Below are 5932 nucleotides of genomic sequence, written 5' to 3'. Positions count from 1 at the left end.
CTGTGTAAGTCATGTATTTTAAAACAGAAGTATCTCTTTCCCCAATCTCTTTCACTTTTTTTACAACTAAGTTTAATAAAATATAAAGAAACATCTTAGAGCTATTTTTAAAATTATTCATGTCCTAAATACATTAGTTAATATTTCTACCATCTGAAATTATTTCAGTCATGACTGCTTCATTGATGTGTTAGCATTCAAAAATAAAGAGAAAATGTCTTTTGGATTTTAGTAATTAGATTGCGATGCTGTTCTAAGATCTAACCACTGAAATATGATTTAAGCTTCACATGCAACTAGAAAATACCTTGGGTCTTCTTTTGTATATATGTGTACAAAATGTATTTGTGTGATATGATGCTTATGATATTCTTCACATTACTTAATTGTAGCTAAACATGGCTTCTCCAAACTTCAAACTGACTTCCAGGGAAGTTAACTGTTTTATTTGTCTGCTTTAATTCCATTTTGAGATTTTATTTATTTTTTTTAAATCTACAATAAACTTCTTTAATGAACCTCTGACCCACTCTGAGTATTTATGTTGATGTCATGACATAACATACTTAAAAAGTTTAAGCCAAGACTTCCTATAATTCATTTAAAATCATACCTGCAACTCTGACTAAACTGGTATTTTAAATACAGGTCAAAAAAACCACTTGAGAATTGGGTGAAACACACTGTATTTAGATACAATGTTATGTAAGCTGCTAACAGGAAGATATATACTACACTATACCCTGTATAATCAATAAAAGAAAGTCTTTCTGGATACTACTTCTCAGATTCACACATTACCCCTAGAATGACCTTCATTAAAATCTACCATGTCAGAAGGGAAAAACCTCTTTCAGTTTTGAGACTGTTTATAGTATAATACTTCAATGATTTTCATGGACACAAAGTGACAGAGAGGTTGTACTCATTTTGCTTGTTTGACAAGATGACAGAACACAAGCAAATTTTATATTTTTTTACTTAACTGTGATGAAATTTATTTTCTTCACAGAGTTCATTGGGAAACTGATTACATATATTGCAGCAACAGATTGTTCCACATAAATGTAAGTGTGCTTTGACCACTAAATGAAGTAGGAGGTTTGATAGAAGACACTTCAGTCACGAAGAGTGATGGGGTCTTATTTGTCACTATTGAAATGGTTGATTTTCAAAACCAGCACATGTTGCAGTGGTTTTGTAAATCATCATCTGGACACGTTCTTGATGTTGGCTAGCAAAGACTTGCTGACAACTCATCACATGCTGTAGAGCAAGGCTGGCAAGGACCCAAGGGAGATACAATCAATTACTACAGTCCAAGACTACTGGGAAGAAGGATAAGATACTCAGAACAAGCCAATTAGTAGCTTCTTCTATGGCCTATGTAAATTATTGATACATATTTGACTATTAACTAACTATCCCCTTCTCAGTTAGAGGCTTTCACTTTTTACCACAGTTCTACAAACAAGAAGTTGCAGGGACTTTTTTGTAGAGTTGGCAAATGATTATCTGTATGGAGTAAGAACCTTTCAACCTTTGATCCCTATATCTAGTCTCCTTGTAAAAATATAAACCTCAGTCACCTATTAACCACCCAGAAGGGCTGGAAGGGTTCAGTGTGATGCTCACTCTAAATTCTGTATTATTGCATTTAAATTGCTCACTGGTAGCCTTAAATAAGCTTGTATATGCCTACCTGGGCTGTGATTTGTGATGATTTTCAAAAAAGAGGAAGAGCCCAAGTCAGTATTAAGGATGAAGATAGAAGGCTAACACTGTGTTGCTAGCAGAGAAAGCAAATGTTATCAAGCACCTTGAAGAAAGACATTCTATCACAGTGTAGTAGAGACTTTTATTTTTTTTAAATTTAAATTTTTAATTTAAAAAATTCTCTCTATGTAACTCCTCATAGCAAATTTCATGTACTTCTAATAGTTCCCTGTATGCTTCTTATCAGCTGAACTAAATTACAAAATATGTAGATTCCTGAATTTTCCTTAAGTATTGACAATCAAGTAAGAATGTTAATTAACTCTGATATTAGAATCCAGCAAAATATATAAGCATGTAACATATTTTTGTGCAATGATACTGTTTGAGCAGAAGGTTGCAGTAGAAGATCAGGTTGAAATGCCCCAGGAGATATGCAGGTTTTGTTTGTGGATTTTTTTCTCTTATTTCTTCTTTGTCAGTTATTTTAACACCTACCAAAAGTATTTACAAACTTCAACATGCTTTTGTAGCATGGAAGCTCTTCTCACAGACTTCTATTATTAATTGCAGCTAGGATGATGATCTGCATCATAAAGAAGTTTTATCAAGATGTAGTATAAAGAAAAACATTTCTATTCACTAGGTATTCTGTCTTACTTGGATCTTGGCAAAAAATCAGGCCTGTATAATGTCTACATAACATATGTGTAGAATAAAAGTATAGCATAACCTTAAAATGAAAACTCATCATAGTTAATGATTAGCAATCATTATAACAACTATCTCAGAGTAAAGAGCTGCAGAGCAAGGTAACTTTTACTAAAGATATTTGAAAAAAAATTAGAAAAATATTTATGATAGGTGGCATTTTTGGTAATCATCTGATGTTTGAAAAAGTGAGCATTTTCCCAAGATAATATCCAGACCCTGTTTATTTTGTTTCCTCTGTTCATTTGATATAATGAGCACAGTTGCCACAAACTGGAATAGTTGCATTTCATCTGTATCTGTCCAGAAATGCAACTCCTACAAGAAAAATTTAAACCTGTCTTTCATAACAATGATAATGAACTAATTGCAACATTACTGCTAATAAAACCAATCTTTTTTTCTTAGTTTCACCTTTCATCAGGTTATTTCAGAGATTCTGAACCACTAGCAGTGGGTGGTAGTTGTTTTTATGCACTTTGTATAGGAAATGATGCAGCTGAGGGGCATAAACAAAGGCTTTAATGGGTACACCTTGGGTAAGTAGCAGGAACAGTTGTATTTATTGCAATATGCTGCTCTGTTCCCTGAAAATTTCCTCAGTGCCAGGTGCTATACAGATGCACAGACGTAATATTTTTTCATTACCCATGCTTGTGTCTAAAAAAAAAGTAAGGAAAAACAGTATTAATAAAAGGCCTTTCTTGAATACGTAGCAAACCAAAGACCTGAATGCACGAGGCAAATAAATAAAAATGAACCAAAGACAGGTAACTAAATGAAGCTAGTAGTACCTGTTCTTAGCGCTGGTTTTGGAAGTTCAGAAAGATACCATGTATCATGATGGAGTAGAGATCCCCAGCTGGCCTTCAGCTAGCTGGTAGGTGCCCAGATCCTTGTTACCACTCCACAGTAGATATAGGTTAGGATTAGGATAACTCATAGTGGTTTAAGAGCAGCTCAGCACTTTTGGCATTAGCTGATGAATTTCCTGTACTGCACTAGAGTTTTTAAAGCTGATAAATTTAGTGTTGATGAGGCTTCATCCTAAGTAGTGTGTGAAGTTCTGGGGTCCAACAATTTAAAGAGGCTGTTAAAGCGCTTGAATGCATCCAGAGGAGGTAACATAGCTGGTGAAAGAGCTGGAAGAAATGCCCTATGAGGCGTGGCTGAGGACTTTGGGTTTGTTAAATTTGGAAAGGAGGCTGAAAGTGGAAATCTCATTGTTCTATACAACTTCCTCAGAAGGATAAGATGAGAGGGAGGTGCTGATCTCCTCTCCCTTTTATCCAATGACAGAATGTGTGGGAATAGTTCCAAACTGCATAAGGCAAACTTCAGATTTGACATTAAGAAGCATTTCTTTACTAAGAGAATGGTTAAACGATGGAACAGGCTTTCTAGACTTTTAGTCAGTCCTGAAGAATTCAGGCAGTTGGACTAGCTAATTATGGTAGGTTCCTTCCAATGCAACTATTCTTTCTGTTCTAGTCTAGTCTAGCCTAGTCTACTGTTACACATTATTGGGAGATTTCACTTAGCAAACACATAATTAGAAAATGTACTTAAATACTTTTACAGTGCTTAATAAAACAAATAACTAGTGCAGTATTTTCCCTGCAAATATTTTCTTTTAGAAAATAAAGAATGTTAAAAGGGAAGTTCTTTATCAGAAGAAGCCAATTTCAGTGGAGGTTTCTAATGTACGATGATCTGAATTTTTAACCTTTCCATACTCTGAAAATTCGCCTGGTCCAAGCCGCAGACTTGTGAGCAGCTCACCTCAGTGACAATGCAGAAGGAAGGATAAGAGATCCTAGAAAGAAATAGATGTTTTGAAATTTCTCTTATTTAGGACGTTATTTTATATTTTTTGTTTTTCTAACTTGGGCGGGGGGTGGGGGGGGAACAAAGACCTCGCACTTCAGGGAAAAAAATAAACAAACAAGCAAACAGATATTCTAAGTATCATGAATGTTTTTGAATGACAAAATGGTCCAAATAATCCAAAAGCATGGGCTGGAAGTTGTTTGCTTTTTTGCCATCTTGCTGTCTTGTAGCGCCTGTATTTGCACTATTTGGGGAAAAAAAAAAAAGGAGCAATCAGACTAATAGGGATTATTAGGAAAGAAATGGATCCTAGACCAGCATAAACTAACAGTATAAACCCATAATGTGGCCACATCACGCATACTGAATGTGGGTCTGACCTAACAATTTCAGGAAGGATATACCTGGACTGGAGCAGTAACAGAGAAGAGCACTGTTATTGTTATTAATAGAATTCCAACTGCTTAGAAAAGGTGAATATGGAGTAATTATTCACAGTTTTTTTCCAGAGCAACAACTAGTATTAGATAAAATAAAGGTACTTGGCCCACAAAAGAAAGGTACATTTAAATTTGTGAGTCATCTCTGCAGGGTATTTCAAGCACTTCAAGGTTGATTAGACTAACTATGAAAGAAAATTCCACTGAGTAGCATCAAATACAAAGACAGCCTCTGAGGCTACAAAATACTGTGAGCCACAGAGACTGTGTAAGTGTTTAGGAGATACAACTCTATATAGTGTTGCACACTGTAAAGGCAGCCAAATAGGATTTTGCTTCAGTTCAGGCTTTTGTAATCTTGTATCATCATATGCATTGAATATTACTAATGGACAAGTGACTAGGGCAGCAGTTATAAGAACCAAGGTCTCCTGAGTGTATTACTTACCTCTATGTCCAGATTTCCTCTGAGACTGAGCAACTCATTTATCCATTGTCCATATAGGTTCTCCATCCATAAAACAGATAATTTCTCTTTAAAAATAAAGGCATTTATATTGTGAATTGTTATCATGATATAGATAGTCTTTGAAAATCCCAACTGAGGAAGAAAAAAAAAAAAATCCTTGTAAAGTATTCAGGTCTCCATAATCCTGTAATTTATAAACATTGGGCAGAGAAAACATCTAACAAAACAATAGTACATGCTTCATTGAACTTCTACGTTTAGATCCCATCTTTCTGTCTGTCACTGAAGGAAACACTAAAGCACTTTGTGATTATTTACTGCAGCTTCTTCTTTAAAATGGATGAAAGAACTGGCAAAAAAAAAAGTGTTTTCTCTGACATTCCTGCTTCTGCCTCTTATGTTTCCAATGCCATACTGTTAGGGCTAGCACACATGGGAAGAAGTAAAATTAACAGAACAGCTGCTTACACTCACTCCAGCACATAAACTGTCATTTATCTCAGAATTTAAATAAGTCAAGTAGTACAACAAACATGCTTTTGCTGTGGTTTCTTTCATCCTTCCTCTTTGCCTGTTTCTGTTGATATACCTATGATTCTGACTTGCCTTTTCCTGATTAGGTTATGTGTTCACTGAGAAACCTTCCTACAGTATCCAACTAGTCACCTCAAGGGCATATTTTCTTCGTAGGGTATTACTCCCTGTGTTCATAGCTTCTGTTCTAAATGGGTGGCAGAGTCAAATCTAAACCAGCAGCAGCTACTGA

At 35.2% G+C, this 5932-nt stretch overlaps 1 long non-coding RNA gene across 1 annotated transcript; it reads right to left on the bottom strand.

Annotated features, from left to right (window-relative positions):
• Positions 1-627: 627 nt before the first annotated feature.
• On the bottom strand, positions 628-5460 carry LOC127476466 (uncharacterized). The gene is made up of 3 exons (XR_007906632.1): positions 5146-5460; positions 4210-4243; positions 628-3087 (listed from the first exon to the last, which is right to left on the bottom strand). It is a non-coding gene; the product is annotated as an uncharacterized LOC127476466 (long non-coding RNA).
• Positions 5461-5932: the final 472 nt, after the last annotated feature.

Source organism: Manacus candei, unplaced genomic scaffold (genome assembly GCF_025592945.1).
Source record: "Manacus candei isolate 608988 ecotype Guabito, Panama unplaced genomic scaffold, ASM2559294v1 h1tg000049l, whole genome shotgun sequence".
In the NCBI taxonomy this organism is placed as follows: Eukaryota; Metazoa; Chordata; class Aves; order Passeriformes; family Pipridae; genus Manacus; species Manacus candei.
Note: the sequence above shows the minus strand (reverse complement) of the source record. Positions and strands in the feature narration are given on the sequence as shown.